Consider the following 21291-nt stretch of genomic DNA (forward strand, 5'->3'; position numbering starts at 1 on the left):
TTTGCTGCTGAAATACCTTCTAGTGGCATGGAAAAAAAAAGAACAAAACCCAAACCCAAACTATGCTATGTTTTAATTGCAGCCTGGCTTTTGATCAGATGTGTATTTTGAAGGGAAAAAAAAAAAAAAGAAAAAAGAAAAAAAAGAGGAGAGGAGAGAAAAATGTGGCTTTGTGTGTATTCTGTGTTATATTATTATTCAGTTAGCCTTAAACCATAAAAGCTCCTACGGGAAGATTCATTATCGCATTAAGTACGAGATAGCGAGGGGATGCCTTGCTGGCAGCTGCAGACAATATGTTGCTGTTTTACTTTGTTTGGGTTGATCCCCCCCCACTCCCCTCTGGGGCTGCATGTTCTGGAGGAACAGTTTAAGACACAGTTGGATGGGGGGAAAAAGAAAATGAAAAAACAAAAAAAACAAACAAACAAACAAAAAAGAAAATACCAAACAAAAAGAAAGAAAAAAAAAAAAAAGAAGAAGGAAGGCAGACAGAGGCAAGTGACCGCAGTGCAAAGCTCTCCTGCCCCACGCCGGCCATCCCTGCGCCCTCTTCTCCTCTGCAATGTTGTTTTCCCTCTTTCCCTCCCCTGGCGCTTCCCCTCCTGCCCTCTGAGAGGTTCCTTTCTATTCCCGGGGAGCTGCGGGCAGTGCTCCGGCTCTGCCAGGGAAAGGAATTTCTGGAAACAACCAGAAGAGTTTTTGCAGAGTATTTGCAGAGCACCCAGATCTCCTAGTTGCAAGAAATGGGGAAATAAGTGTTTTCCTCCCTTAATCACTGATTTACAGTGGCTCAGCTTGGGGTGACTGATCTGAGCCAGAAGTGGGGAAAACAGGAGTGGAGATTTTGGAAAAGGCTCAACACCTGTCTTCTGACAGCAGGCAGGATTCAGGCATCTCTTATGGGATGCTCACTAATGAATAGCCTGGCAAGCAGGCTTCTTTTTAAATAACAGTGTAGGCCATCTTCTCATAATGATGATACACTTAAAAAAGAAGATATTAAAGCCCATTTATTCTGCTTTGAAAAGTAAAATCCTTGCGACAGAGGCCTGTCTTGGATTGTTCTTTTGGCTACAAACCCCATTCTTCCTGCAAGGGAATTCTGCAGTTTCAAGACCGACTGGTTCCCTAATTTGTGTCTTTAAAAAAAAAACAAAACCAAAGATACATCACTTGCGCATTATATTTTATTGATGTTACTGTAAAATACATATTTGCTTGCATTCCTAATTGGGGAAGCACAGATGGCAGTGGCTTCTGCTGGAGTGATACACTCTTTAAAATATCTGGTAACATTACAACAAAGTGTAGTCATTAAAATAAGTGTCTGTGTGTGCTGCAGGATTTTCGTTCTTAGGAGCAAAGCTCTCCCCGTTTTAAGGAGGGAAGGCTTGGTTTAACCCCTGCCTGTGCTGGTACCTGGCATGCTGGAATAAATCCAGCACAGTGGGAGAAATCTGGCATGGTTCACCTGACGTGGTGCTGCTAAAACTGCTTGCTTGAGGGCAAATTTATTCTTTCTGCAGGAAGGTGTTCACAAGGGGGTGATGTATCCACAGGGTCTGGAGTTGGTAGAAGGTGTAGATAAATTTCTTTTGGTGTCGTGTTTGCAAGAGGACGGTATCTGAGGAGCAGCCACTGCCTCCTGGAAAATTCATTGATGCTTAGGGTGTCCTGAGGGCTTGGCCCTTAGAAGGATACTGCTGCTCTGGAAGGGGAAAAATAAGAAAAATTAAGAGAAAAACATTAAAAGTTAAGAGGAAAAAAAAATAGAGGTAGCATTGGATAAAGGCTTTTCATCCTCAGAATTTCTTATCCAAATCAAATGTCGTGAGCAGCCACAGAGCAAGTGAGCAGCACTTTACAGAACACTTGCAATGTGTTGGCAGCAAGCAGTGAGCACGGGCGGAGAAGGAGGGAGAAGCTCTCTCAGTGGTTTCATTTTAAAAGCAGCTTTGTGGTGAAGCTATCAGGTGCCCTCTGCGCTTTGACCTGCTCTTTTCCCCTGCTGCAGCTTTGCCACGGACTCCTCAGCCCCTTCTGAGGTACCCTGAGCTTTGGGTACAGCTCTGCAGCATCACTTGTGGACCACAGCAGTGCCCTGATGCCTTGCCTTGTGTTGGGAGGGTTAAAATGCCAGCAGCTCCTGGAGAACTGGAGTTCCCTTAGCTCTGTTTTCAAAGGCTGCACTCTAGCCATGTGTTCCTGGGTGTTCCTGGTGTTATGAGTTTTGCAGTCTGTGCAGAGGCTCATCCTGTGCCTGGATTCCCATTGCAGCAGCATTCCTCATCCTGCTCGGCCACACACTCAGAGCCATCAGCTCCTTTGCTTTTAATTAGCAGCCTTAACTACCCAGCTCACAGAGCGCTGTGGTTACCAGGGACTCCCTGTTGTGGTTTGCTATGGAAATGAAGGCTGCCCGTAAAAATCCAGGCCTTTGGCACAAGAGGGAGTGAGCAACATGAGAGCAAGGTATGGAAACCATATATCACTTACCTCCCCTGCTTGTTCTGGTCCCTTTTGCTGGAGGGGAAAATGTTGCCATGGGATGGCATAGGATGGCTGTAGGATCACTGTGTGTTTTCTCATGGCAAGCCTGCCCTTTGTTCAGTTGTTGCAGGATAGAATAAGCCATAGGGAATGCCAAGGATGTAAATACGTCTTGTTCACTGATGAGGCTTTTTGGTTTTTTCCCCCTACAATTTGTGTGTTGAAATTAACAGGTGTGTGAGGATTTGGGGGAGAGGGAGAAAGGCAGGCAGGCGAAGCCCTGGGGAAGGGTTTCCCTTATGGCAGCACAGCTTCCTGATGAATGGATCAAGAGCAGCTTGGGGGTGTGGAGGGTGAGAGGCTGGACATGAGCTGGACATGTGCACTCACAGCCCAGAAACCAAATGTGTCCTGGGCTCATCCCCCAGCAGGGGAGGGGGGATTCTGCCCCTCTGCCCCCCTCAGGTGAGACCCCACCTGCAGAGCTGCCTCCAGCCCTGGGGCCCAGCACAGGAAGAACATGGCTCTGTTGAAGCCAGTCCAGCGGAAGCCACTGAGATGATCAGAGGGATGGAGCTGCTCTGCTGTGAGGGAAGGCTGGGAGAACGGGGATTGTTCAGCCTGGGAAAGGGATACTTCCAGATGATCTAATTTTAGCCTTCCAGTACCTGAAGGGAGCCTGCAAGAAAGATTGAGAGAGATTATTTACACGGGCCTGGAGGGCCTGACAGGACAAGGGAGAATGGCTTCACACTGACAGAAAGTAGGTTTACATTAGATATTAGGAATAATTCTTCCCTGTGAGGGTGGGGAGGCCCTGGCACAGGTTGCCCAGAGAAGCTGTGGCTGCCCCATCCCTGGAAGTGTTCAAGGCCAAGTTAAACAGGGCTCAGAGCAGCCTGGGATAGTGGAAAGTGTCCCTGCCAATGGCAGGGAAACTGGATGGGCCTTAAGGTGTCTTCCAGCCCAGGCCATTCCATAATTCTGTGTTCACATTTTGGAGCAGGAGGAGTTTCCAGTGCCTGGGCATGGGGAGGGTGGGAGAGCTGATTCGCTCTAAGCTTTGAGCAAGCTGTCAGTGCACTGCTAAGACAGAGTCAGTCAGGGAAGAAGACTCCCCTGGCTCTCCACTCCCCCAGGCAGCATTCCCCAGGGGCACCAGGGAAAGATGGGGTATTTTTGGGAGCGCTCCGGCAGTGGTGCCACGTGTTCCAAATGGAGCAGGTCAGCCGTGCTGGCTCTGTCTAAGGTATCAGTGCGCCTCCAGCCAGAGCAGGTGCTGGGGGAGGAGGCTGGGAATGAGGGGGGTGAGGTACCAGCTGCGTTATTAAGCCTGATCCCAAACCCTTTGAAGTCAATAGAAAAATTATCCTCGACTTTGATAGACTTTGGATTGCGCCTTTTAAGTCATGAGAAAGACATTCACGTTATTAAACCTGCAGCAGAACGCGACTGTTGGTTACATATGCTTTTATTTTTTAATGGCAGTGGTAGGCTTAGCCTTGGGCACTATCTGAGACTCATAAATAACCCATGTCAAGTGGAACACACCTACTGAACAGCCACAGAAGACAGAGGACTTGGCTGTTTATCTCCCTGCATTTTTCAGTAACGAGCCACTTGTACGTTAGGAGGGGTAGATGTCCTCTAGCATTCATTAATAAAGCATCCCTAAACAGCCAGGCTTCTCCTTGATCATGCAGGGCTAATGCGATAAATATCTTCTTTCCACACTCTGCTGACAACTGAAAGGCAGGAATGCAGTCTAACTCACTATGTCAGTCGGGCAGGAATATGACAGGGCTGATCTCTCCTTCACATCTGTCATGTCGAGGTCCGGCACCCGCTCGCTCCCAGAGCAGGGAGACTTTCTGGGAAAGCATTCCCAGCACAGCCCTGGAGTTACCTCCTGTGGCTGTGGGATAGGTGAAACCCCATGGGAAAAACGTTCCAGGTCACAGTGGATGGGGCTTGGGACAAGCTGGTGTACAGTGCACTGCCCCTGCCCACGAGATGTCCCTTCCAAGCCAGTCAGCTCTAAGATTCTATGATAAATTCAGAATAATTTCCAAATATTATTTCACAGGGATGTGTATGCAATTCCCAGCCTCTTTGGTCAGCAAGGGGAAATTGTTGAAGGTCAGATGCCACCATCAAAATAGCTTGGGGACCACCAATTGCCCTCAGGACCCAAAATGGGCCTAAAAAGCATCTGAATTTGTTAATCACTGCTTTTGTACAGTGTTTTGATTTTTTCCCCCAGTGGCTCATTCCACCTGGAAGGACTTATGTGAATTTACATCACTGATATATATATATATATATATATATATATATATGTGTGTGTGTGTGTGTGTGCACGTGTGCAAATTTATATTACTGATATATATATATATGTAAATATACATGACGTGTATATATATAAATATATACTGATATCAGCCATGCAGCCATTGACCTGTCCCACTGCTGCAGGCACAGAGAAGCACTGGTTTAATTCAGGCAGCAGAGAATTGCACCAGGGACTGAAGTTAGGCCCTTACATCACTTGCAACACAGCAGTCCTTGAGAGCCCCCGATGTCTGTGAGCTTGTGTCTGGGTTTTTGCTCAGCTAACGTGTCCCACCTCTTTCCCAGCATGCAGGCATCTCACCCGAGCCCTCCTGGTTTTGGAGGGGGCAGGACAGACTCCCCTGCTGTGACTGTAGTGTACAGGTATTTTTCTTCTCTCCCCCAGCCCTGTGTTGATACTCATTCTCTCCCTTTCCACCTCTGCCCCTCACTAATGACAGAAGAAGGCTGAATTCCTGAAAGGCCTGGCTGCTCCGAGGCTGACACAGATGGCTTAGCTCAGCTCTCTGCCCCCATTTTATTGTGCTGCTTTAACTGCATGGCACAGCCAGGGCTTCCTGCTCAGGAGGTTTGAGATGGCTGGTGGGAAACACGTCTGTGATGGGCTGTGTTTGCACAGCAGGATTACTGGGGATGCCTGGTCTAGAGCAACCTCAAACACTGAGCCAAAGCCGGTTTGCTTCTAAGCTATTTAACCCTTTAAAAGGAGAAAAAAGAAATAAAGGAGGTCAACCATGAAAGAGAATTTAATAATTGCAGCTCATACATAAATATTTGCTGCTTCTCCCAAGTGCATGATTCCTCTACTTTCTCTTGTTAAAGAGGACTACCCGTGAGACTCTTGGTTTAAAAATATTTCTGTTTCCAAAGCCTTTTAAGGAGTTTATATAGTCCATATTGCTGTGGGGGAGGGACAGGGAGAGAGGCCAGAAGGGGCCTGGATATACAGAAGCAGCTCTTTGTCGTGTTCTCTATTCCCTGGGTCAGGGTGCAAAGGAGACCCCCTTCCTCCAAATTGTTCCCTGTCTCCTTCCCCTCCTGCCCCCTGGCCTGGCAGCAGCCAGAGCAACAAGCCAAGGTCTGTAGGTATTTTTTCCCCTTCCCAAGCAGCTTTCTCCTGGCAGCAGCCCCGTGCCATCCTCAGGGCAGCGAAATTCACGGAGGAGCACAGTGAAATAGCATCCCCGTAACTGGGAGTGTATTTCCAGGCAGCCCTGCTGCAGCAAGGGCGGGATGAAGGACAGAGCTCAGGCTGCAGCTCCTGCCTTGCCAGTTCAGCCTGTGAACTGGGCTACAGGAGCCAAAATAGGAGGGAGCAGACAGGGCTTCGGCAAGAAGCTGCTTTAGGGGAATGTGGATTAATCCCCCTCCTTAGCCCCTCTTTAAATGATCACAGGCTGGAGGGTATTTTAAAAGAAGCTAAAAGGAAGACACTTCACTGCTTTATCCCCATGGCTTTGGATTTTCAAAGGAATTTGAGTATCCAGAAAGACTTTTTTACTCTGCACAGGCCATGCATTCTCAGCAGTCTCCTTTTCTTGTGCCATCTTTTCATCTCCCTGATCCCTTCTCCCCCACACTGAGCCACATCTGGCTTTCCTGAAAGCAAAGCCTCAAAAAAAACCCCATACTTTTGAAGCATTCAACCTGTTCCAGCGCTCATTTTCCCTCAGAGAGGTTCGGACGTGCAAGGACAGTCCTCTGCAGCAGAAACCTTAGAGTAAAAGTGTTAATTGCTGAAGGTTTGGGGTTTGGTTTTGCTAACCACAAGTGCAAGTGGAAACAGCCTCATAGGATACAGTTGCTCTGAGAGCTGGCAGGTGTTAAATAGCACACCCAGGGCTCCAGCATCCTCCGGCTGCTCGGCTTTGTGGTGGTTTCTGACTAATAGGCGCCAGCTTCACTTCTACCTTTGAGGAGCCTTGGCAGATGCTCACTGAACCACCCCCAAGGCTCCAGTCGTGCTAAGTTAAAACCTTGTTCAGCCCCCGGGAGGCACAGGCCATCCCACCAACTGATGTATCAAATGGGGCTTCTCCGACACCTTAAAAGCAGCTTTCCACTTTCTTGCGTGTGGGCAGAAACCCCAAATCCTTAAGACATCTATATGAAACTGCCTCTTTCATGTCGAGCAGTTTCCATCCAAGACATTGAACTGAAATTTTATTTTGATGTACCACATGTGCCTGAGGTTAGTTCCTTACAGGGCAGGACATGGTTGCACAAAGCAATAAAGAAGCAAAACTAACTCGGTTGTTTCCCCTTTCAGAAAACAGGTCTTTTCTAAGGACTCTTTAAACATCTCCCTTCTCCCCTCAGCCTTCTCTTTCCACCTCCTGATGTTTTTCAGGTGTAGGGACAAAAGTCTTTGTGAAATGCAGGCTTGCTGTATTTCTAGCACCAGGAGCCCCAGTGGGACAATTGCATGTGTAGTGGTTGGGAGAGCCAAAGCCTGGCCCTGCTCTGCTTTTGTGTCCATAATCTTGTGTGTACAACAGGGCTTTTGTAATACAAGAAGTTCAAGATCAGAAACGTTCCAAGCTTCCCTTTTAACTTCTAAACAAAAAAAGAAAATATGGGACAACTGAGAAGTTCCTGGTTTTCCCAGATTTCAAGCATTTTACTTATATGAAGAGGGTTTGGAATGAGAGGTTTTTCTAGCCCTTGTGCTTCTAAGGCCCAGTGTGGTGTGTGCCAAGAGCCCAAACTGGAAGGGTAGCCAGGGCTAGGGCCATAAGCTGAACATGGATTTTCAGGTGGTTCAGGGAGAGCCAGCCCTCCCAGCCTGTTGCTGACAGCACTACTCCAAACACAATCAAAGCAGCATTCAGTGCAGGCCAGCTCTGAGGCAGAGATCCCCCATTCCCCTGGCACGCTGCAGAGGAGACGAGGCTGAGGCTCTCCCAGTGCCTGCACACAGACCGTGGTGCTGTGAGCAGGGAAATGCCTCTGTGCTCCTCCTGCCTGTCTTGGATACAAACCCAGTTCCTTCACTGCATCTTTTTGGTGCAGCTGGAGCAGGGCAAGAGGTACAGCCAACACCTCCTATTTCTGTGCAGCCCTCTGCAGCCAGGCTGGCTGGCCCGGAGCTCTGGGGTAACTGGTACCTCACCCAACCCTCTGCTATCCAAGATCTGTTTTTCATGTCCAATATATTCCTCCAGACTGGTGTTGGGCAAAGGTTCTGCAGGATGTGACTCAGCCACTTCTCCTGCGGGAACCTTCCCCTAACCCTGGCAGCACAATTCCCTCCTTCCTCTGCCTGCCCTTGGTTGTGCCCCTTTGATGCTGCAGCACTCTTCCTTGGGGTACTGGAGCCTGAATCCCATAGGAATTCCATATCTGCATCTCAGATCCCTTCCCCATGGCCTTGCCCAGACAATGGGGGTGTGCAGTACATCCCATGGGGTACTTTGGTCCAGCAGTAGGTGGTTCAGCATCAGTGGTGCATGGCCCAGCCAAACTCATCTTCTAAACAAAAGGAGACTCTTCAAATGCCATGGGAGGGGTAGAAGGGAGTCTTATCCAGGAGCTGTTAATACGGCGTTTTTGCATTGGTTTATTATATTATTTTTTACATAAAACTATAATCTGAGGGCTGAGTTTTATCAGAATGTCTCTTATTGCACACCTGGCAAGAGGGAGGAAAAGAGATTTATTTATATTTTAGCCTGTGGAACATAAAGGAACTAAAACATCCCCGCAGATCTTAAAATCCTTGATACTTCTGCATTCCCTCAGAAGCTGAAAATGAGAGGAGTTTAATTTTAAAGCCCTCATTCTGTGCCTTTGAAACAAACATTCTCTTCTTTCTGATAAATGATTAAAGTACCAGCGATTTATTTTTTAAAGGAAAAGACCACAGGAATTTCTGAGCTCCACACCCCTGTCAGGTATAAATTTGTCCTTGCTGAGATGATGTTCCTGTACTTTACTCCCCATACACTTTCCACCCTAATAATATAGGGAACAAAAAAGGGGTCGTCCCCAAATAATAAATGCAATGACCAAAAAATGGTGGCTTTAGTAACGTTTTGCTTGATATGGCACTTTCCAGTGGTGATGTTCTGATGCTGAATTCACTAAGAGTGAAATTAGTGTTTCAGGTTTTTTTGTATGTGTGTATGCCTACACTTTGGTTTTAACATTGTTATTACAACCAATGTTATGGACAAACTTGAAGGTGCAAGATTTTATTCTTTCTCTGGCACCATGGATAATGAAGTTTTATCAACTCCCTTTTATTATAGTAATCTAAAATTGTATCCTGTAATGAGGTCATAAACATTTAATGAAAGAGAATGCTGTGTGAATTAAAAAAAGAGAGAAAAACAGGCTTTAGGGTGGACAAATGGAGAACAAAAGGGAACCCAAGTAGCTCAGGTGTCTCTAGTCCAGAGCCTCAGTGAACAGTGCTTGTCCACCCTCATCACTGGGCCAATGTGTAGCCTGGGCATCTCTTACTTCATTCCCATCAGTGGGATTTTCCCCTGGGTTTAAACTTTACCATGCCCAAAGTGAGGTGCTGAAACACTGTCCTGATCTTTATGATGTCTCTATTTTTTCTCCCCCTACAATTTCCCCCTACTACCCTTTCTGGCGTGTTCTGTGGTAACTTCTAAAGTATTGTTTCACTGTGTAAGTAGAGCAGGGGGCTGTTAATTCCTGAGCCTCCACGAGCACCACAAACGCTGCCCAGCTGCCACCCCCGGTGCTTTCAAAGAGCAGCTGTGCAGGGCTGTGCCATGGCAGTTGCAATCACTCTGCAATGACAATAGGAAAAACTGATAATAAACATCAAACTCGTCTGCCTTTTACCACAGAGAAAGTTCAAGTGTGGTGGAAAGTTTTGGGGGTTGTTGTGTAAATTACCCCTCGCTTGCTGGCTCTGTAACCTTTAGTGGGGAAAGTTCGCAGGCTGGGGCAGAGGGCAGGCATCCCACGCCTCCCCAGGTTTGACAGAGGAGCTTGGGACCCTGCTTGGGGGTTTTGAGGATGGTGAAGAGCTTGGGAAGGATGGATGCCATACGCAGGGGGTTCAGAGAGCATTGGGAGCTGAGGTAGTGGGAAGATGTGAGGTGTGTTTCACCCTGGGAGGGTTCCAGGAGATGTCCTGCAACTGCACAGGCAGCTCCATCATCTGCTCTTGGTCCTTCAAAAAAGCATAGCTAAAAATATCCATCATGAATTTTGGGTAGCCAGCCTCCCCAAGGTGTATATGGGTAAATGTTAAGGTGTATCCCCTTGCTGAGAAGTACCTGATATCACACAAAATAATAACCTAGCCTGTTATCCAAACACGATAAGGTGGCCTTTGCCGTGCCAAATTTGGCTTACAGCACCCTAAAACAAATAGGCATGGGTAGGCAAACAAAAAAATGGCCAGAAATATGACAATTCCCTTGTCCAAGGGCCACTTGTTGGGAGCTGCTCATGCTCAGCCATGTGAACTTGAGTTAGTGTGGGGTGGGTAAATAGACAGAGAAAAAAATTATCTGGAACACCCTGTTTGTGTGTAGCCATGATTTCACTTGGTAAATACTGTGGTTAAAAAATCACTGATTGTTGGAAACTAATCAGAGTAAGCAAATAATATTATTCCTTAGTTATCTCCACGTGTTCTTTCACAGAGCTTTGGCTGGGTACTGCTTGTTTCTGTCCTTTTTTCCCTCTGTTGCCATGCCTGCAGCTATGGATTAACAGCAAGAATAAAATTATAACTAGCTAAAATTTTTCAGTGATTTTGTAATATAAAATTTTAATTTAAAAATGAAATTGCCTGTTTATTGATTGCCATTTACCAAACTGTTTGGTTTGGTTTTTTTTTCCTTGAGAACACTGAGGATCACGAATCATTAAATATGTTTCCAAAAGAAGCAAACTTTAGTTCAGGTGGACATTTTTTAAGTTTGACTGGCAGAAATATAAATGGAGGAAAAAAACCCCAACATTTCAGAGTTTTGATGGAAAAGATTCTACCAAATTGCACATTTTCCTATGTGTCAAGGTATATTGGAAAGGACATGCCTTCACTACAGTAAACTTGCAGAGCTGGTTGGTTTTCTTCTGTTTCTCCTACTCTGGACTAATGATTGTGACAAATTTATGGGAGTTTGTACTAAATCCTAGCTTTTCCTTGTTTTTTTTTTGTTGTTTGTTTGTTTGGGTTTTTTTTTTCTTTTTTCTTTTTTTTTTTTTTTTTTTATCTTAGTGGAGTAAGTTGTGGCCCAAAAGTACTAATGTGATGTAGAGAGTGACGTGATTGAAATTTTATTCTACATCTACAGAGGTTTTGCTTTAGGTCTGTTGCAGGTGGGCTTTTCGTCCCCCCTGCTTTGTTTTAGTGCAAATGGGGAACATGGTTGTGGAAAGAGAAGCTTTAAAAATAACACAGGATCGGGAAGCTGCCTAAGACAAAGTACATAAATTATCAGAGCCAGCTTTCAAAATGCTCCTGGTGCAAGTGTTACACTCAGACACGTTTCCAAAAGTAAACTGGAGTGGTTGTAAGAGAAATGGTGCCCCAGAGAAAAGCAATAAATAGCCCAGCCATGTGCTCACTGTGCCTCAGCTCTGTGCTCCCATTATTTATGGAAAGATAGAAGTCGAGCTGCAGTTCCAGAGAACCCTTTGATCAGCGTATTTATTTTTCTAATAACCTTTAAAGACAATATTAAACCACCCAAAACACAAGAGCCACTGCAAGACTGGACATCACCAATGGATTTTAAATATGCATTAAGGGCAAAAGAATTGGGATGAGTGCAGTTTCCCTTGAAATCTCTTGCTGATAGCTGTGATACTACAAAGAATTCTTAGTCCACTGGAAACCAGCTCTTTCTGCTCTTTATATTGGTCTTTCTGCTCTGCCCATATGTGGATTATAAGAACTTTCAGCCCTTCCGTCCTGTGATGGCCATGGGAGACTCTTGCAGAAACAGAAGTACTGTAACAGTTAATATGCATGGGAAGGTTAATTTAAACTGGAAGAGGCACTTATGGAGTTCACTCAACTTCTGGATGGAAAGAAAAATGGCTAAATTAAAATTAAGATATTGGTTTAAGTACTCTGTTGAATTGACACCTAAACATGAAAATTGAAAGGAGAAAGTCTATGTATTTAATGCCACTGAAAGGAACACTGAAAGAACAAGACAAAAATGCCAGCCACATCTGCAGTACATATTTATCAAAGTAAAAGACAAGCCTTTGTCTCACAACAGAGAAAAAGCTGGTAAAATGACAGAAATTCTGCTTGTGAGTGTATAAACAAGTTTGCATTAAAAACACTGTTAAAACTGTCCCCTGGGATTTTCCCTCTGAATTCATATCACTTATAGAAAGTATCTGGATTGTACTGGATGTCTGGATCAATGTGTAGATTTTGAGCTATCCCAGCAAAAGTATGGGAAGGCAGCAGGGCTGAACACTCAGCCAGCAGGTGAGTGCATATAAACACACAGTAACCCATGGCATATGGGATATGGATATGAGATTAGTCTTTACCCAGCAGCACTGACTGGCAGGGGACTGTTTCCATGCAGGTGTGATCCCAGCAAAATACATGGATAGGTGACTTTGGATGGTCTCCATGTTGTCCCTCTCTGAGGGACTTCTCAGCATCCAAACCTTCAGATGTGTTGATGTCAGTTTGCTGAGGGAATCTTGTGTGCAGTTCCCAAATTGAGCAAATTATCCCTCTTTGTGGACTTTGAATAAGCAAATACTCTTATGTGATGGGGTGGTCCTTTTCCAGAAATTGCTCTGAGAAGTGAAATTTGAAAGCTAAACAGCACAAGGTTTATCTATATAAACAATTCTTTCCATTAGAGCCCCACTATATAGAGACAAATCTAATGTGAATAAGGAAAAGAATTTTCAAACAGAAATCAGCAGAGAAAGTGCATCATTTGTGTGGGCATGAATTGGGTTGGGGGCTTACCTGCATTCTCATAACCCCACAATTACCTTAAAGTTTAGCCTGAAAATCCCAGGACTCTATTGAACATTTTTTTTTCCCCTTCCCTGTATAACATAAAGAGCAATTTACAGACAAATCGTTCTGATGTTATGCATTTTTGCATGCCTGAAATCATGGCTAAGCTTTAAGCAGGGAAAATCAATAAATGATGTGTTGCCATCAGCCATTTCTATGGCAGCTTGGTATTATTTTAATGTGTTAGTGCTGCAGGAAGAAGGCAGGGGAGGTGTATCTGCTGCAGCAGTTTGGTGTTAAATGTTCCCCCCTCTCTGGGTGGAGCACAGGGAGCCCAGCTCCTCCCAATGAGCCTGCAGGGTGTCCCCTCTGTCCCACCAGTGGCCCCCACCCCAGGGCAATGATGGTGATATAGCGGGATGAATGGGCTCCTTGTTCTTCAAGGAACCACCTCAAGCTCTGGCCATGAGGCTGCACATTGTACTTTGGGAGAAATGGTAATTCAGGCAAGACCAGAAACTGAAGTGAGATGCAATAAAGAGTATTTTTACTGCAAGGGACAGGTTGGCACTGCCTGTAACTGCTGGAGCTGGCAACCCTTCCTGCTGTGCCTGTGCTTGGATGGGACTGTCCCTCCCACTCCTTCCTCACTGCTCCCAAATCCTGGGGCAGGCAGGGCACCCCTGCATGCTCACAAAGAGCCCTGGGCCGAGGAGTTTTGTCTTCCTTGTCCTTCAGGGGCCTCTGTGAAAAGTTAATGCTTCAGGACTCGGGAAGTCAGGCTGGGATTTTCGTCCCTTGTAACAGTGGTGCTGGATAAGTGGCAATTGAGTGTACCTGAAGTCTTTGGGCAGCTCCCCTGATGGTACTGCCCGGGGCTGTTTGTGCTCTCCCGAAGGACTCCCAGCCTCCATGCAGCCTGTCCCGAAGTCAGGAATTTGTTGAAGCCAAAGTGGATATATATAGCACCAGGGAAATAGAGAGTAACACTGTGCCCCCTCCTTAGAGAGGAAGCTGTCACATGTTGCCTTCAACTTATTAATTAACCCACTATGAAACATCATCAAATAACGTGTCATCAATAATGTGACATCAAATAAACTTGTAACTTCATCAAGTTCCTCTAAGACAATGGATGGGGTTGTTTTGCTTGCCTGAAGAAGTTAAAAGCTAAAATGATAACTGTAAAATCAAGTCAGAGTATTAATTTCTGTGAGGGATTTAAAAAATATTAAAATATTAGAGTAGCTTGGGATGATCTGAAAGTGTTCAGAAAGAGAGAACACAGTTGACCCCAGTTTCCTTTTTCCCTTGAGGTTGATCCAACTCCAGCCCTGGCAAGAAGATTGTGCATGGATGAAGCTGCTCAGTGTTGAAAAAACCTCTTCCCTGTCTAATGCCGTAAGTTACCCTACACTGTCTGCAAGCTGTGATAAGAAACAGGACAGTGCAGTCGAGATACCATGCTTTAAATTTCGGATAATAGGGGGATGTTTAAAATAGCTAAAGTGCAAACTGATCACGTGGACATAAAAGCTGCACTGGTTACATAAAATATAAAAATGTACCCTTCAGATCAGTGGCATGTTCCATGTAGGTTATGATGTGCTATATGAAATCAGTAACATATAAGAGAGTGGAGAAGAGTTTCAAAGCCCAGACAGGAGCAAGGAGTAATAGCAGAGAGTAGAACATGATGATATATGACATGAGGAGGAAATAAGAATTAGATTGAATCTCAGGGAAAATTGAAGTTCTCCATGAGAAGATAAATATAATCTAAAACAAAGATATTTGGTAGGAAGGAGCTACTTAAAAGGCAATCCCACTGGAAGTGCCTAAGTGGAAAAATCAGATATGAACATGGGATGTGACTGAAAAATAGATATCTAAATGCCAGTGCAACTCTGGCCTGTGCTGTGACAGGAAGGCAGGAGGAGACACTTCCTCACGCAGCACACAGGCGACAGCACTTGGTAGGAAACATTATCTTTGGGAGCCTTGATAACAACACTCCAGTGACTGGAGAAGAGAGGATTCTGCAGAGACGTTTGGGATGCCTTAGAGACAGACTTGTTCCAGAGCAGAGCTGAGCAAGTCTGGCTGAGTGGCTACCAGCGCATGGATGGGCGCTTGCAAAGAGCAGATGCAGGGAAGTGTGGTGGATGGTGGGCACAGCGAGTCTGGGACTGATCAAATGAAACATCTGCTCCTATTTCAGGGGAAAATGGTCTGTTAAGCTGGTCCAGCTTAGAACAGAAAGGGATGGGAGCCCGGACATCTGTCAGGTAAAAAGAGTTTTTGCCACTGAACGACTGAGTTGCTCAGAAGCCAAAGGGAGCCCGAGTGTAACACCGTGTGTGTCCCCACTTTGTGGCAGTGGGGTTTTGGGGCTACCACTGACAAAGCCGAGCTCATGCACTGTGAGGAAGAAGGGCTGAGATTAACTGGAAGGTTGTTCCACTTGTCAATTGTCCTGCTCTGCCCTGAAGCCAGGGCTGCTCGATAGCTCAAAATGTTTCAAGTACTGGGGGTGGCCAGTGGGTGTCAGTTGTGCTCTATGAAGCAGCTGATGGAGCTTCCCTTATCTAAAGTGAGAAACCACCTTTTAAAGGAGGCACTGGAAAAAACCATTCCCATGGAGAAATCTGAGGTCAGCCCCACAGCTTGGTATTCTGTTTTTTCATAGCTTTGTCTACTTTAAGAGCAGTCACAGACAGTAATTCTTAGACAAGTCAGTTTTCCTCTTGCGGTATCTCTGATTTTAGGGCAATGACAACTAAATGAGGGTTTTCGACAGAGCTCTTTTGTCATAGAAAAGAGGGAGCCACCACCTACAGCCAGACAAATGCTTTCTTTTAAAGGGTCATATGTGTAAATGTGCAAAAGTCTCCCATGAGCCTTCTTGGATAACCTCATTGAAGGTTGTGATTATGTTGCCAGCCAATTAAGCTAACTCAGTATAGTGCAGAAATCACTTAAAGATCAAGTCAACATTAAGGACCTATAGTTAGTTTGGATAAAATTTCCATAGAAAACATAATCTCATTTTAAGGATCTTTTCCAGCAGCTATTTTTAATGAAACTTCATAGTTGAATGTAAAATTATACCTTTGTTGAATTAAAAACCAGTCCAAAAAAACAGCACCAAGCCACTAGGAAAAGCATTTGCCTTTATAATACAAGGATTAAACTGAGACCTTGGGCTTCCATAGGACTTCTTAATCCACTCTGTGAGTGTTTAGCATGAGGAAGTCTTGTTCTGAAAATAACACTCCTTACTATGGATGCAATAAACCAGAAAAAGCAACGAGGAGAGTAATTCTGAAAACAAAGATAGTGATAATATCTGAAAAAGTTTTTCTATTTGTGTCCTCATTCATAATGCTGTAAAATTTGAATATTTTATTTTTTACTTCTATAGATTTTAGATGGAGTCTTTTCAGCTGAGGTCAGTAGAAGGAATATGTTCATGTTGGTGGTATAAACTCAGGTTTCTGCATTGAAGGAAAAAAAACTGAAAAAATAATATCTTCTTTAGCCATCATTCCACCACCTAGAATTTTATTTGATTTGAAAGAACCCCTTAAAGTTACTAATAAATAGAAAGAAACACACATCTCAGAAAAATGACCACATATGAAGCTGGGAACAGAAGATTGTCTCTTTAATATAGAAACCAAATGATGTGTTCATTGATTTACATCCCCAAAGGAGAATTAAAAAAAAAAAAAAAGCTCCTCCCTCTTAAAAACAAAACAAAACAAAAAATAAACAGGAAAAAGGAGGCATATTCAAACCACAAGAATGAAGTTATGTTTTCTTTGCTTGCACAGTTATGTGTGGGTAATGTCTGGATGTAGAGAAATGTTATTCCTTTCCTCAAGTAAAATAGGAATAATAAATAAAAAAACTTTGGAAAATGATGAGGTCTTATACCACTAAAAGAATCAGTCTCCTAAAAAGGGCTGTGGAGCACTCTGTCAGCTCTGCTACTGGAGAGAGACAGAGCAAAGCTTTACAATAAAAGTTAACGTGCAGCTTTAAAAGGCTGTGGTCACATGTTGTTTCATGCAGTGCTAAGAGTAGCATAAAAAGATGCTAATGTTTTATTTTTATGATCTAAATTGTTATTTGTGTTTAATCAAAGTTAACCTAGCTCTGCTTAAAGCTGATAATGTGGCCAGTTAATTTCAGGTGTCTCTTTTCACAACCAAGCCCCAGGACACTTCTAGGATGACACTTTGCTTACAGGCACAAAGGAGGCATAAAACCCCATTTTCAAAATGTCCCTTTGCCCACTGGCATGGCTCCATCCCAGCTATGTCCAGGTCCCTGCCCCTGGGGTGTTGCTGATTCTCAACACAGTTGACAGAGGAGAAGCAGTACCATCAGCTTTATTTTCTCAGTGAAGAGCAGGAGTACGGACAGGGAGATTCACCCACTGGAAGGAACTCATTTAGCCAGCTGCTATATGCAACCCCCCTCTGGTAGTCACCGGAGTAAGAAATGCTCCTCTGGAGAGTGACTACAATCAGGAATCTAATTTTGGTGCGTGCAGCTGCAAAATGGACACATCAGTCTTTTCCATGGACTCTAGAAGAAGATGAGGAATAGGAGGTTAAGCAAGGTGCTTATGGCAGAACAGCCCTTGTAAATGGAGGGGGAAATTAATAAACTCCCCCAAAGCAAAGCATTGTAAGCTAGTCACCCACAGTCCAGACTTGCACCTAGGCCCCAGGCTGTCCTTCATCTCCGAGATGACAGTGTCAGCCTTTGGCTCGGCTGTGCCTCTTCTGGAGGTAGAGGGCTGGGTGTTTTTGTTTTCTCAGACTATTTTATGTTCTGACTTCATTACCCATGAGACTCATGACACACCGTTTCTGCAAGGACCTAAGGACTGGTTTGTATGACAACTTTTCACGCCAGTGAGTGCACTGCTCCCTCCGAGGCCATGCCTGGTGCTGAACAGCTCGGAGGGGACTGACTAATCCCTGACCTGGGGCTGTTGCACCCGCCCCCTGAATCAGGTCGGGCTGCAGAGCCACACACCTGCAGGAGTTGTTGCCAGGCTGAAAGATGCTCTACCTCTTCAGTCCCTGCCATCCACAGAAAACAGTTTTAGCAACCTAGCCTTTTCCTGGCTCTCTACAAGCACTGGCTTGATCCTGGAAAAGTAGAGAAGGAAAAGGAACACAATTTATTGAGGGTAAAGTATGTTCCTGTAGATTCATGCTGACTTTTCTGTAGCTACGCACACTGAACAGGGGTGGTGTTGTTTTTGGAAATGTGGTGAGTGAGGACTGAAATTAAATGGGACATCCTTCAGGTGCTTTGAAGAAAGGCCCTGCAACCACCCAAGTAGAATCCGGGAAAACAGCCTGTTTAACTTGCTGGGAGATCTGCAAGCTGCTGCAAAGTGAGGTGTGATGTGAGCTCAACACACCAGTTACACCCCTCATTCACAGCACTGCTCTTCCAGCAAGGATGGGGGTGACACCTAACTAATGGCACTTGGGAACATGGGTTGGTGGTGGGCCTGGCAGTGCTGGAGCAACAGCTGGATTCAATATTAGAGGTCTCTTGCAACCTAAATGATTCAATGACTTTGTACCAGCTCCTGCAAAGTGAGAGTGTGCAGTCAGTGAGACAACCTCACTCCATGAGGTCATGACCTCACTTAGGTCAACTATCATTTTCCTTGTTCCATATTTTTCAGAGTTCAAGCTGGGTTGGCACTAACAGACCTAAGAGACCTGGATCAGCCTCAGCTATGGCCTTCACCCATGCTCCTAGCACAGGTCAAGAACTCATTTAAGCTCAGTCCCAGACTTTGGCTTTGTTTGAAGAGGGCTGGTCTCCTGCAAGCAATGGACCCTGCTGTTCCTGACCTGCAGACTGACTCCTTGGATTGACCCCTGAGCTGCCTCATCACCACAGCTTTCCCTGAAAATCAGGGTTCTTGGTTAGACTGGCCATCATCATCTCTGACCTGGGTGCTGTGGGATGGACCCTGGGCTGCTCAGGCTCCTGCCAGGCTGGCCTGGGTCATCCCTGTGGCTCCTGGGCCCTGGGAAGCCACTGGCCAGCGCTGTGCACTTCCATCAGGCTGGATTAAATGAGAAAATGTCCTTATTCTGCAATTCTTTGCCAAGCTTTAAAGATCTGTAGTAGAAACTCTTTCCAAGTAAAGAAATGCATGCATTGGGTGAATGTATCCATTCTGTATTTCACCCAGCGTGAATAGAGCAGGTCAGTGTTGGAAACCCTACAAGACCTCCTCCCACAGTGTTCATAGCCAAATTTTGGTAGAAGTCTTCCATGTTGTAGAAGATCTTTCAAACCCAAATGGCAACTCTGACCTTTTGACATTCGACATTCATGGTAATCCTGTCATAGAGAAGTGGAAGAACTCCATTCTCACCAAATTTTCAGCTGTTGCAAAGCTGTGAGCCTGGTTGGTTGTCGCTGAATGTTCCCTGGTACTTTGCAATACTCAACATAATTGATACCTGTCATTTTGCCAAATTTTGAGTAACAACTGTCTCTCTGCCTAAATGCCTTCAGCAACTCCAGTAGTTTAAATAGATCCAACACACTTCTGTATTGGCTGCTTCACAAACTTCATAATTCTGTGGTTCTCTGTGCAGTATGGGATGTATATAATTCTGTTGGTACTGTGTTTTCCAGCCATAAGCAGAGCAAGAGTTAATTCTTATTTTTGTTGAAGTACTAAGTGGGAAGCTAGGTCATGCATAAATCCTCATTGTGCTAGGTGCTGTACAAGCAACGAATAAAAATGATCCCAGGCTCAAGGATTCTCTGTTGGTAGCTTGTGTCATAATTAAATTTTGTTAGGACACTTTAGAATTTCCCTTCCTCATAAATGAAATATCCATATACATTTATAGCTCTATAATAAAAGACAAAATCTGTACACTTTTATTGTGGATGATAAAAAAGACAATATAATACTGTTTTCCAAGTAACTTGGATATAGCAATTGGAATATGTCAGGGTGAGGGAAAAGATCTCTTTCTTGTATACTTCTGGGTTATATACACCTAAAGTTGTCCACTTTATAGAGAAAGGAAGAAGTATTTCTTGTAAAAATAGTCTCACACGGAGCACACTGATTTCAGGTGGAGAGCACAGAGCAGGAGTTGGTGCCCTTTTAAGAATCAAATATTGTGTCTTAATGAATAAAGCCCTGACAGTAAAGATAGAAGAAAATACAGGAACCATGTGATATATTAGCAGAATGTTTTACAAAGTCCCGCACAAAACATCCGCTGCTCTTGAAAAGCCTAACCAGCCCAAGTGAGAAACTATTCACAAATTTAGTATTCAGATGACATACTCTGCCTTTTCAACTGCTCTCTGTACAATGAATGCCTGTACAACTACACTAACAGACACAGATCTACAGTTTCTGTGGCCTTTGAGCTAATATGAGCATTATGCCTCTCCATAAATTACATCTGCATGTCCTGAAAATACCAACTGTTTTAATAGGAATTAATCTATAGGCTTTTATCTTGGTGAAATACAAGGGGTACAGTATGTTTCATCCCTTTCAAAATTAATAGAGTATGCTCTGAACGTATTCAAGGATGTTCATTATTTTCTTTATAGGTCCATTTATTGATACATATAAGCATAAAACAGTGTTTCATTGTAGAGAAGAGGAGGAGATGGAGTAATGAATAGATTAGTGCTTATATGGTTTTTAGATTGCCCAATGCACAGTTAAGTAAAGAAAGGTCTGTGTTTGTCCTCTTCACAGTATATTGGGACTGGATCCAGTTTGTCTTCAAAGTGCCCCTTCTGTGGGAAGGGAAGAGAGGGCTCAGTGCAATAGAAGAGAGCCGATGCAGGGGTCTGCTGCTCCGCCGTGCTCAGCGCTGTCCAAGGCAACAGTGCGGCACATCGGGCTCTTCTAATTCGCAAAGTATACATAAGGCTGGAGCTTATGCTGTGCTGAGCTTCTATTTATGTGAACACCCAATAGAAGGTTTTGGGAGTGAATTCCTAGAGCACCTTGACCTTACACAGGCTTGTAAAAAAGGGGAAATTAGAAACTTTAAACCAGAATTTATATAAAAAGTATGATGAAGGTTTAAAATAATAATTCTCACATGTGCATATACACACACATATATACGGGTTAAATGTTTAAATATTTAGCTGAAAATAGGCTGAGCCCATCAAACCTATCAAAGCACATTGCTGTCAAATGATGAAAAATTAAACTCTCCTGTGAGACCAAGGATCTCTGTTATCTCCAGCACACAGGAGGGGAACCAAGGCTCAGGAAGACTGAGCAAGTGCCAAGGAGGACATCACAGCTCTTGAGTAGGTGGTTGTTGGCACAGCCTGTGATCCTGGGGACAGCTGGACTTGTGTGGCAGGACATGTCCCAGGGCAGGCAGGGGTTCTGTGGATGGCAATGGAAAGGGACTCCCAGGAGCTCCAGGAATGGCTCTTTCAGAGGTGTGCCAGAGGGACCT

At 44.6% G+C, this 21291-nt stretch overlaps 1 long non-coding RNA gene across 1 annotated transcript; it reads left to right on the top strand.

Annotated features, from left to right (window-relative positions):
* Positions 1 to 2073: 2073 nt before the first annotated feature.
* Positions 2074 to 19612, top strand: LOC115496080 (uncharacterized). Its single transcript, XR_005980946.2, has 3 exons — positions 2074 to 2475; positions 14098 to 14182; positions 18501 to 19612. It is a non-coding gene; the product is annotated as an uncharacterized lncRNA (long non-coding RNA).
* The last annotated feature ends 1679 nt before the right edge of the window (positions 19613 to 21291 follow it).

The sequence above is a fragment of the Taeniopygia guttata genome, chromosome 7 (assembly GCF_048771995.1).
Source record: "Taeniopygia guttata chromosome 7, bTaeGut7.mat, whole genome shotgun sequence".
Classification (NCBI taxonomy): Eukaryota; Metazoa; Chordata; class Aves; order Passeriformes; family Estrildidae; genus Taeniopygia; species Taeniopygia guttata.